Consider the following 11692-nt stretch of genomic DNA (forward strand, 5'->3'; position numbering starts at 1 on the left):
AATTGATGCATTGCCATTATATAATTTCTGAGAATATATAATAACTTCCATTTAATAACACTAACTGCTACCATTTTTGAACACTTTGGTGTTGGGTACTGTGGAGATGCTTTAATACATTAGGTCATTTAATCTCTATGGCATGCTATGAGAGAGACATTATTTTTCTTACTTTGCAGTTGTTGAAATTGAGAATTAGAGAAGGTAGGTGATCTAAGGTTATCCAGCTAACAAGTAGAAGACCCAGGGTTAAAGCCTGATTGGTCTGACTGCAGAATCCATGCAATTAGCCACTATTCTACATGCACTCTCCCATTGTTCTGAAACCCAGATTTCCTCTGTTTTGTAACCTTTTCTTCTCTTGCAAAGGTTGTTGTGTGACATCTCAATCCTTGTAGCTGAGGTAAGCCTGACTGTGGGACTTATATGATGTGCTGTATATCTACAAAGAAGGAAACCCCATTAAAAAACCTCTATGACATGTGCTACTTAACTGTTTTGATCACTCTCAGAATCAGAATCTTGACTATCTAACACTGGGTATAAGTTTCTTAAGTTAGAATTTTATCACAGTAACAAAAATAATCATTTATTTACTCAACAAATATTTGTTGAATACCCGCCATGTGCAAAGCGTTATTCTAGGGACTGTTGGGAATGATAGGTTCATCCTCCATTATATTCCAAAATATACTACAAACTATACAGGATTTATAGTAAGGTTATTGTTTAATTTTAATAAAACCTTAGTACTACTATCTAATTTGTGTTTAAATATCACCTTGATTAAAAATTTCAAATAACAAATAATACCTTATATTAGGTTGGTACAAAAGTAACTGTTGTTTTTGCCATTAAAAGTTATTGCAAGAATCCCTTTAAATTTCTACAAAATGAAAAGATGAGGCTTAGACTAAGAGAAGATATCTGCAAAATAAAACTTCCAAAAGACAAATAATACAATAGAAAATGGGCAATAGATATTAAGAAGGTAATTCATAAAAGAAAGTCCAGTTGTCATATGATCTCATTAGTCATCAGAGAAATCCCATTAAAGCAATACTTAGGAAAAATTTAAAGTTTGAAAATACTGAATCCAGGATTCATAGCTGGTGAGAGTGTAAGTCAGCACAACCTCTTTGGGAAGATCTAATTGAAAACATGCATTCCTTATGATCTTGCAATTCTATATCTAGGTAATGAAAGTCGTATACATGTGCACAAAAAGTTACCAGTGAGCTCAATGGGGCACTGTAGTAGAGAAAAACATAAAGCAACTAAATATCAATCTGTATGAAAATTGAAATAATAATGAGGTATTCACACAGTGGAACACAATACACAGTAATTAAAATGAAAAAAACAGGATCTATAAGAATCAACAGGGATAGCCTTCAATTAAGTAATGTTCAATGGAATAAAGAAGGTAGAGAATGATACCGTTTATGTAATTTTTAAGGATATAAAACGATTCCATATTCCACTTATAAACACATACATAGAATAAAAGTATAAAAACAGCCTGGAAGGATAAACACCAAATTTAAGGTGGTGATTAATTCTAGACTATGGGAATGAGGAGGAGAATAAAAAGGACATCACTGTATTTGTAATGTCCATTTCTGGTATCATATTTGTAATACCACTTCATATGTAAACACAAATTATTAACAATTTGTAAACTCTAGGTAGTGAAAACACTGATGTTTGCTGTAAAATTATTTGTATTTACTGAACTTTCAATATTATTTAATAAAATCAAAGGTATTACTGTGATTGCTCTTGAAGAATGGATTGCAGAGAGGTGAGAGGTCCATTCAGGTCCAAGTATAACATGATGGTGGCTTGAACTAGCATTATAATAATGGAAATGGAAAAAAATGGACTGATCAAGTGATTTTCTGTAGGTAAAATTTTAGAAGATGCTGATGAACGGAATGTAAGGGGTAAAGGAGAGAAAGGAATGCAGGATATCTCTGAATTCTAAATCATTTTTCGTATACAGATTTATTTTCTGCTTGGAGTCTGATCTTGTAAATAGTTCCTCAGTTGAGTAAAAACATGGGGGATAGTATGAAACTACCTGTATAGTTCCATTAAATGTCATTCAAAAAAAGTCACTTGGAACAATTACTGGTTAATAACTTCAGGCATAAATACAAGAAAATTATACTTCCACATCTTGTTGAAAAGTGCTTTATCCACAAGTAATGCAAAGGGAACATACTAACAGGGCTTGGGTGTTACTGGCCATATTTCTAGTTAACCATGCTTTTCTATTCCCTGGAGTTCAACCTTCTTTTCTGTTTGGCCAGAACATGGCATGTAGCCTAGAGGTGGATCACAGGGACAGAGGCTGGAGAATGGCAGTAATATTCATTTATGCCTTCTTTAGAAAGTGATTGTGAGAAACACATTCACCCGTCCAAACTCAAAGAATGGACTTGGAGACACAAAGAACAATGGAAGCAAGGCTTTGCATAGAGGTCTTGCAAGATTGGGTGTCTGGTAGGCAGGCATACCCAGGGCAGTTACAGCAGGTAATTTATCTCCTAGCATGCAAGTCCCTCCCCCAGTTCCTCACTGGTTGAGTACTATCAGGTTACAATCTTTCCGGACAAAGCCTAAGTTTTATTATTCCCCTTATAAGGTTATATCCCCCCACCCCCTTCCCCGCTTAAGTTTTGATTTCCCAATAACGGAACTTTCTTCCCTTTTATGGGCTGACCCCTCCTTTACAGTCTCTTCGCTTATCGTGACTTTCCAGGTGCATGAGCTGTGTGGTTTTTTACATCCTTAGGCTGGCTGCCAGTACTTAGATTTATCATGCCTTGAAAATGGACCATTTAAAATGTTTTTTTCACAGTGATTATCCCATAAAATTTGAGAAAATTGATGTGAAATGAAATGGCAGGCCTTGAAGAACCCCTGGAGGTTTTACCTGAATACCCGAGGAAAAAACATTTTACAGTAGTAAAGGGTTCATGAACCTGGAAGTTGGATTTATGAAGGGACACTTGATTTAGTTTTCCAGAATCAGCTAGTATTTGCATTTCCCACAGAAAACATATATTTATATAAAATTGTGTAATGTATTTATTTCCCATGTCTCCCATTAGAATGTAAATTCCAACTGGGTGGGAATTTTTATTGGTCTTGGTCACTTCTTTTTTTTTTTTCTTTTTTGAGACGGTGTTTTACTCAGTTGCCCAAGCTGGAATGCAATGGCACGATCTCGGCTCACTGCCACCTCCACCTCCCGGATTCAAGTGATTCTCCTGCCTCAGCCTTCCAGGTAGCTGGAATTACAGGCACCTGCCATCATGCCCAGCTAATTTTTGTAGTTTTAGTAGACACGGGGTTTCACCATGTTGGCCAGGCTGGTCTTGAACTCCTGACCTCAGGTGACGCACCACCTCGGCCTTCCAAAGTGCTGGGATTACAGGCGTGAGCCACAGCACCTGGCTGTGGTCACTTCTTTATTCAATAAGTTTTAGTTAAATGAATTTGATAAATGGAAAGTTTTACTTGCTGATAGGCTGTCTTTATAGTACAAATATATTTTGTTTTACCCATATGATGAACTTTACATCGTTAGTGCTTCCTGTGATTGGCAATGGGATTATGATAAGTATGAGGATGAAAACTATAGCTGGTGAAAAAAAATAACTGCAGAGGGTTGAGGCATATGTTGCGTTCATGCTCTGCAATGCTTGCTGTATTAGTTTTGTATCACTGCTGTGATAAAATGCCACACATTCCATGACTTAAAGCAGCACAAATTTATTATTTTACAGTTCTGGAAGTCAGAAGTCTGAAATGTGTCTTAGGGTAAAATTCATCTAGAGGCTCTAGGGAAAAATCTGTTTCCTGGCCTTTTTCAGCTTTTAGAGACTGCTGCAATTCTTGGCTCACACCCCCTTTCTCCGTCTTCAAAGAGCATCATTCCATCCTCTGCTTCTGTTGGCATAGCTCCTCTCTCTGACTCTGGCCCCCTTGTCTCCCTCTTATAAGGATATCTGTAATTATATTTTGCCAATCTGGATAATCCAGAATAATCTCTCCGTCTCAAGATCCTTACGTTAATCACATTTGTAGTCTGTCTTGCCGTGGAAGGTAACATATTTACAGGTTCTAGGGATTTGGATATGAACATTTTTTGAAGGAAGAAATGTTCACATCCAAATCCCTAGAACCTGCAAATATGTTATCTTCCATGGCTATCCTGGTCTACCATCGCCATTTAGAAATCTCACTTGCATTGAAATTTTCACTCTTTGCTCATCCACTACTGTTGCTTCAATGGCAAAAATACTGAAAAATTCTGAAAATTTAGAGGCACACAGCAGGGTTTCGCCCTGAATCAAAAAAATTCATTCCTATCTCGGCTGAGAAGTTCCTCATTATCTTGATAATAAATGTGAGGAAGGGAGAACATTATGTCTTTTATCAACTATTTTAAAAGATTGAAATATAAGTTATAAACAATAATTGTCAAGTTGTAAGGCAGTTTTGCACCTCACCTGGCGTTTCTTACCTTCTAAATATGCTGAAATTTTCTTTTCAGTTACATTCAAATGTGTGTTGTGCTTCAAAGCAGCAAACTCGGTAGGGCAGGCTTTTAATCACAAGGATGTTGCTTTTATTCTCAACATTTTTATAGCTTCTTTTTTTGAATTGTCTTTAGAGACAGTTCACTAGACACACAGGAAAACATGGCTCATTATTTTAAGGTCACAAGGTACTTTGCTTGCTCTGTCTTCTTCCCTTCCCCATTGTTTTAGTCCACTTAGCCTCATCTCCACTCCTTCCTCTGCTGATATTAGTGCCAGAGATCTGTGAGGTTGAGAGGAAGGCCTGGGGAGCCCAGAGTGTGGCTGGGAAGAGAGCAGGAAGAGCCTCACAAAGGGTTTACAAGGTAGCAAACTCTAATGTACATTTGTGTGATCCAGTTCGTTTTACATACTAGTAATAAGTTGCTTGAGCATCAAAGTCATGTCATTAAAATAAATATGTACTGAGAACTGTATGTAATTTAACCTAAACTTTTATAAATTCCCAGTGTAAATATTATCTTAAATAAAAAGGTATACTCAAACAGACTTTTTGATGTATTGCTTTTTAACATGGGAGGTGGGATCAGTAAAGGAGAGACTGGAAAAATGTTGGAAATTTTCTGTACTGATTCTTCTCAAAGTATGTCTCAGTTTAGAGATTTTCTTAGAACAGCTCTATGATTTAAAGCTTTTCAACTTCAGTAATGAAAGTGTACTAGTTAGGTAGGTACATGGATAAATTTAAAACATTTTGATAATGGCATCATATGAAATATTTATACCATATAATATAGGCTACAAACATTTTTGAATACTGGAGTTATTCAATGTAAACACAATTCACAAACCTTCTGATATTTTCAGTTTTTGAATTTACAGAATATTTGGCCAGACTCTTTCAGAGGCCCCATTCAGAAGAAAGTTTCTGAAATATTTGATATCTCTCTCTCTATATATATACATATACAGACATATAATATTTTCCTCACAAACCAATTAAGATTACTAGTCAATAAAATATATTTGTTTTATATATATAAGACATAGAATATTTTCCTCATAAACCAATTAAGATTACTATTTAATAAAATATGTCCATAACTGAAGAGTAACCAAACGAAGTGCAATGATAAATCCTATTTTAGGCTGTAATTTCACATAAGAAAATTGTTTTTTTCTTTTTCCTTACAGGACAGATTTCCTCTATTTAACAAAACTGCCTACATCCTAGTTAGTTGCTGCTCTCACTGTGTCTTTCAGAATAACCTATTTTGGTCTGAAAGTCATCAGAAAATTTGAAATAAGTGAACCATATAACAAGAGCTTATAGAAAAATAAAGAAACTGTATCAGGCCATTCTTCATTGCTATAAAGAAATACCTGGCCGGGCACGGTGGCTCACGCCTGTAATCCCAGCATTTTGGGAGGCCGAGGCAGGCAGATCATGAGGTCAGGAGATGTAGACCATCCTGGCTAACATGGTGAAACCCCATCTCTACTAAAAAAATACAAAAAGTTAGCCAGGTGTGGTGGCAGGCACCTGTAGTCCCAGCTACTCGGGAGGCTGAGGCAGCAGAATGGTGTGAACCCAGGAGGCGGAGCTCGCAGTGAGTTGAGATCACGCCATTGCACTCCAGCCTGGGCCACAGAGCAAGACTCCGTCTCAAAAAAAAAAAAAAAAAAAAAGAAATATCTGAGGGCCGGGTGCAGACGCTTACGCCTGTAATCCCAGCACTTTGGGACAAGGTCAAGAGTTTGAGACCAGTCTGGCCAACATGGTGAAACCTTGTCTCAATATATTAAGAATACAAAAATTAGAAGGGCATGCTGGCACATGCCTGTAATCCCAGCTACTTGGGAGGCTGAGGCAGGAGAATTGCTTGAACCCAGGAGGCGGTTGCAGTGAGCAGAGATCATGCCACTGCACTCTAGCCTGGGTGACAGAGCAAGACTGCGTCTCAAAAAAAAAAAAAAAAAAAATCTGAGTATCTGAGATGGGGTAATTTACAAAGAAAAAAGGTATAATTGGCTCACAGTTCTGCTGGTTTTACTGGAAGCATGGTGCTGCTCAGCATCTGGGAAAACCTTAGGAAACTTACAATCACAGTGGAAGGCAAAGGTGGAACAGGTACTTCACAAGGCAAAAGCTGGAGCAAGCAAGCGGGTAGGGGAGGGAGGTGCCAGATACTTTTAAATGACCAGGTCGTGTGAGATTTCAGAGGGAGAGCTCACTTATCACCAAGGGGATGGCCCAAGACATTTGCAAGGAATCTACCACTATGACCCAACTCTCTCTCACCACGCTCCACCTCCAACATTGGGTATTACAATTCAACATGAGATTTGGGCAGGGACACAAAGCCAAACCATGTCAAAAACAAACAAACAAACAAAAAAACTTGCTCTCTGACTTCCTTTGATGGCTCATCCGCTTGCTATAATAAGAATAAAAAGCTCTAAATTCTAAATCCACACTGTCCCACATGCGGCCAATCTCTGTATGTGAATATTAAGCACTTAAGTGTGCCTAGTGTGAACTGAAATGTGCTGCAGGTGTGAAATACACATTAGATCTCAAAGACTTAAAATGAAAGAAGAATGTAAGGGCAGTCGGCAAGATGGCTGACTAGAAGCAGCTAGTATGCATGGCTGTCATGGAGAGGAACAGAAAGGGCAAGTAAATACAACACCTTGAACTGAAACCTCCAGGTACTCGTACTGGCATTAATCAAGGAAACAACTCAACCCACAGAGAATGAAGAAAAGCAAGACAGGATAATGGTCACCTGGGGGCAACATGAAGACAGGGTATCCTCCTCTCCCCAGGGAAGTGGTAAATGAATGAGTAACCCTGGGAAACCATGCTTCTCCCACAGATCTTTGCAACCCTTGCATCAGATCTCCTTGTGAACCCACTCCACCAGGGTCTTCTGTCTTCAGTCTGACAGACAGAGTTACATGGAATCTTGGCAAAGCAGCCACTCAGGCACGTGTCAAGACGCTGGAGGCTTAGATACTTGAGCTTTCTGGCAAAAGTAGCTGCAGCTCTGGCAAAGAGGGAGGTTAGACTCTTGTACGTACCCCTAAGAAAGAGGCTGAATACTGGGGGCTGAGCAGCAGTAGGCTGCAGGCCCCATTTTCATGGCACCTCACAAGATAAGACCTACTGGCTTGGAATTCCAGCTAGCTACCACTAGCAGCATTGCACCTCCCTAAGAAGGAGTTTCCAGGGGAATGGGTGGGCCACCATCTTTGCTGTTCAGGTACCTTAGCTGTTTTAGCCTTCAGGCTTTGGAGAGTCTGAGCCAACCCGGGGCAGAAGGAGATCCCCCAGCACAGCACAGCTGCTCTACCAAAACGTGGACAGACTGCTGCTTTAACTGGGTGGCCAATCCCATTCCTCCCTACTGGGCAGGACCTCCCAATAGGGGCCTCCAGATACCCCCACCCAAGCTCTCTAGTGGACAGAGATCTGAATCCCCCCAGCACAGCACTCCCACAGGGTGGGGTGGGTGTATTAATCCATTTTCACACTGCTGATAAAGACATACCCAAGACTGAGCAATTTACAAAAGAAAGATGTTAAATTGGACACAGTTCCATGTGGCTGGGGAAGCCTCACAGTCATGGTGGAAGGCAAGGAAGAGCAAGTCACATCTTACATGGATGGCAGCAGGCAAAAAATCAGAGAGCTTGTGCAGGGGAAAGCCTCTTTTCAAAACCATCAGATCTCGTGAGACTTATTCACTGTCACAAGAAAAGCACAGGAAAGACCTGCCCCATGATTCAATTACCTCCCACCAGGTCCTTCCCACAACTCGTGGAAATTCAAGATGAGATGTGGGTGGGGACACAACCAAACCATATCAGCAAGCCACCATCTTTGCTGTTTGGGCAACTTAGCCATTCCAGCCTTTGGGCTTTGGAGTGTCTGAGGTGACTGGGGGCTGAAATGAACCCCCAGGATGGCATAACCGCTCTACCAAAATGTGGAGAGATTGCTTTTTAAAGCAGGTGCTGATCCCGTTCCTCCTCACTGGGCAAGACCTCCCAATCAGGGTCTCCAGCCACTTCCTACAGGTGCCTTTCGGCTGATGAAAGGTCTGTACCTATCTGGGACAAAGCTCCCAGAGAGGACAGGCTGCCATCTCTGCTGTTTTACAGCCTTTGCTGGTGAGACCCCCAAGTTCTGGAAAATCTGAGGTGATTAGGGACTGGAGTAGGCCCCAAGCATACTGCAGCAGTCCTACAGAAAGTGGCCAGACTGTTATGTAGGTGCCCATTCCCATATGTCCTCATCAGGCAGGTCCTCCAGGTCTGGGCCTCCAGCTATCCCCTGCCACAGCTATCGAACCAGTACCAACTCAGCAACTCCCTGGCAGAGCCTCCAGGGCAACTGAAAGCCTCTCTGCCACTGCCTCTGCAGTGGAACTGCCCTTGCCACCGTTGGACCAATGAAGGAGCAAAGACCCTAAGTGCCTTATCCATACCTCCAAAAAGCTGCAGTTGACCCAAGGAGAAGAGACTAGTCTGTCTCCCATTGGTCCCACACACATCCCACAGCTCATCACCAGACAGGGAACACCTGGCTTGGGCCCTGTACAAACCCTCCATGTTGGGCTGACGGCATTGAATGATTGCTGACCTATATCACTCTGGGGTGGAGCCCTCAGGAATCAAGCAAATGACCCTTGGCCACAACCACTACTAAGATCTCTTCCTCTTCTGCTTCTAAGCTGGGGAAGGAACATAAACACTGAGATCACCCCCAGACTGGCAGTGGGCAGCCCAGGAGTGCCAAGTCATGAACTACAACCAGCATTCAAGGGGGAGTGGAACCCACACTTTCAGAGCACTGAGAGGGAACACAGCTGCAACTGTGAGGAAACATAGGGAAACCACACAACTGAGCAAGAGTCAACCAACTGACCAATAAGCCTAAGTGTCACCTACTGGATCACACCCCAAAGTTTCAATACCAAAAATACCTTATTAACATATTTTCCGCTGAAACCAAAGATAAGTGAGCTTCAAATAAAAAGCACAGCTACACAAAGCCTCAGCCCTCTGAAAACATCCAGAAAAGAAGTCTATTTGCTGTACTCTACACTGCAGTTAAAGGAACACCCACACACAGAGATGACAAAAAACCAATACAAGAACTCTGGTGACTCAGATGGCGAGGTTGTCACATATTCTCCAAATGACCGAACCAGTTCTCCAAGAGTTCTTAACCAGGCCGAACTGGCTGAAATGACAGAAATAGAATTCAGAATATGGATAGGAAAAAAGATCATTGAGATTCAGGAGGATGGCAAAACCCAATCCAAGGAAAATAAGAATCACAATAAAGTGATACAGGAGCTGAAGGACAAAATAGTTGGTATAAAAAAGAACATAATGGGTCTGACAGAGCTTAATAATACAACACAATAATTTCGCAATGCAATCACAAGTACAAACAGAATAAACCAAGCTAAGGAAAGAATCTCAGAACTTGAAGACCAGTTCTCTGAAATAAGACAGTCAGACAAAAATAAGGAAAATAGGATTAAAAAAGAAAGAACAAAACCTCTGAGAGGTATGGGATTATGTAAATAGGCAAAATCTATGAATCACGGGTATCCCTGAAAGGGAGGGGGAGAAAGCAAATAACCTGGAGAATATATTTCAGGATATCATCCACGAAAACTTCCTCAACATTGCTAGAGAGGCCAATATTCAAATTCAGGAAATACAGAGAACTCCTGCAAGATTCTACACAAGAAGATCATCCCCCAGGAAAATATGACATAATCATCAGATTTTCCAAGGTCAAAATGAAAGAAAAAATATTAAAGGCAACTGGAGAGAAAGGGCAGGTCACCTACAAACTGATTCCCATCAGGCTAACAGCAGACCTCTCAGCTGAAACCCTACAAGCGAGAAGAGACTTGGGACTATTTTCAACATTCTTAAAGAAAAAAAATTACAACCAAGAATTTCATATCCAGCTGTATTAGTCCATTTTCATGCTGCTAGTAAAGACATACCCGAGACTGGGCAATTTCCAGAAAAAGAGGTTTAATGGACTCACAGTTCCACATGGCTGGGGAGGCCTCAGAATCATGGTGGAAGGTGGAAGGCATCTCACATGGTGGCAGACAAGAGAAGAGAGAGGAAAAAGTGAAAGCAAAAACCTCTTATAAAACCATCAGATCTGGTGAGACTTATTTACTACCACGAGAACAGTATGCAGGAAACTACCCCCATGATTCAATTATCTCCCAATGGGTCCCTCCCATAACTCATGAGAATTATGGGAGTATAATTCAAGATGAGATTTGGGTGGGGACACAGAGCCAAACCATATCATTCCACCCTGGCTCCTCCCAAATCTCATGTCCTTATATTTCAAAACTAATCATACCTTCCCAACAGTCCCCCAAAGTCTTAACTCACTTCAGCCTTAACTCAAAAGTCCACAGGCCAAAGTTTAAAGTTTAAAATTTACATATTTGGGCTGGACATAGTGGTTCACTCCTGTAATCCCAGCACTTTGGGAGGGCAAGGTGGGCAGATCACTTGAGGTCAGGAGCTCAAGACCATCTAGCCAACATGACAAAACTCCATCTCTACTAAAAATACAAAAAAATTAGCTGGGCGTAGTGGCACTCACCTGTAATCTCAGCTACATGTGAGGCTGAGGCAGGAGAATCACTTGAACCTGGGAGGCGGAGGTTGCAGTGAGCCAAGATCGTGCCATTGCATTCCAGCCTGGGTGATAGAGCGAGACTCCATCTCAAAAAAAAAAAAAATATATATATATATATATATATATATTTGGCTCACATTTGTAGCTCATATGGGACAGCACTATTCTAAATCATAAGGGCAATATTTTTTCCTGTACAATCAGATAGCTTCACTACCAAGTAGATTTGTTTAAATGAGTTGCAGTATACTTATGCATTAAAATATCTTTAATTCAAAATATTTAAAAAGCATTATCTATTTAATCAGCATATCCTTCTGTAAGAGTAGTTATATCCCCTAAGTTCCAAAGGCAGCACACAGAGATGTAAATGACTGACAATTGTAGAAGTTGTACAGGTGCTCTAAGTCTATATAGCTAGATTAAATTACAATGCCTTCAA

This window comes from Macaca thibetana, chromosome 15 (genome assembly GCF_024542745.1).
Source record: "Macaca thibetana thibetana isolate TM-01 chromosome 15, ASM2454274v1, whole genome shotgun sequence".
NCBI classification, from domain to species: Eukaryota; Metazoa; Chordata; class Mammalia; order Primates; family Cercopithecidae; genus Macaca; species Macaca thibetana.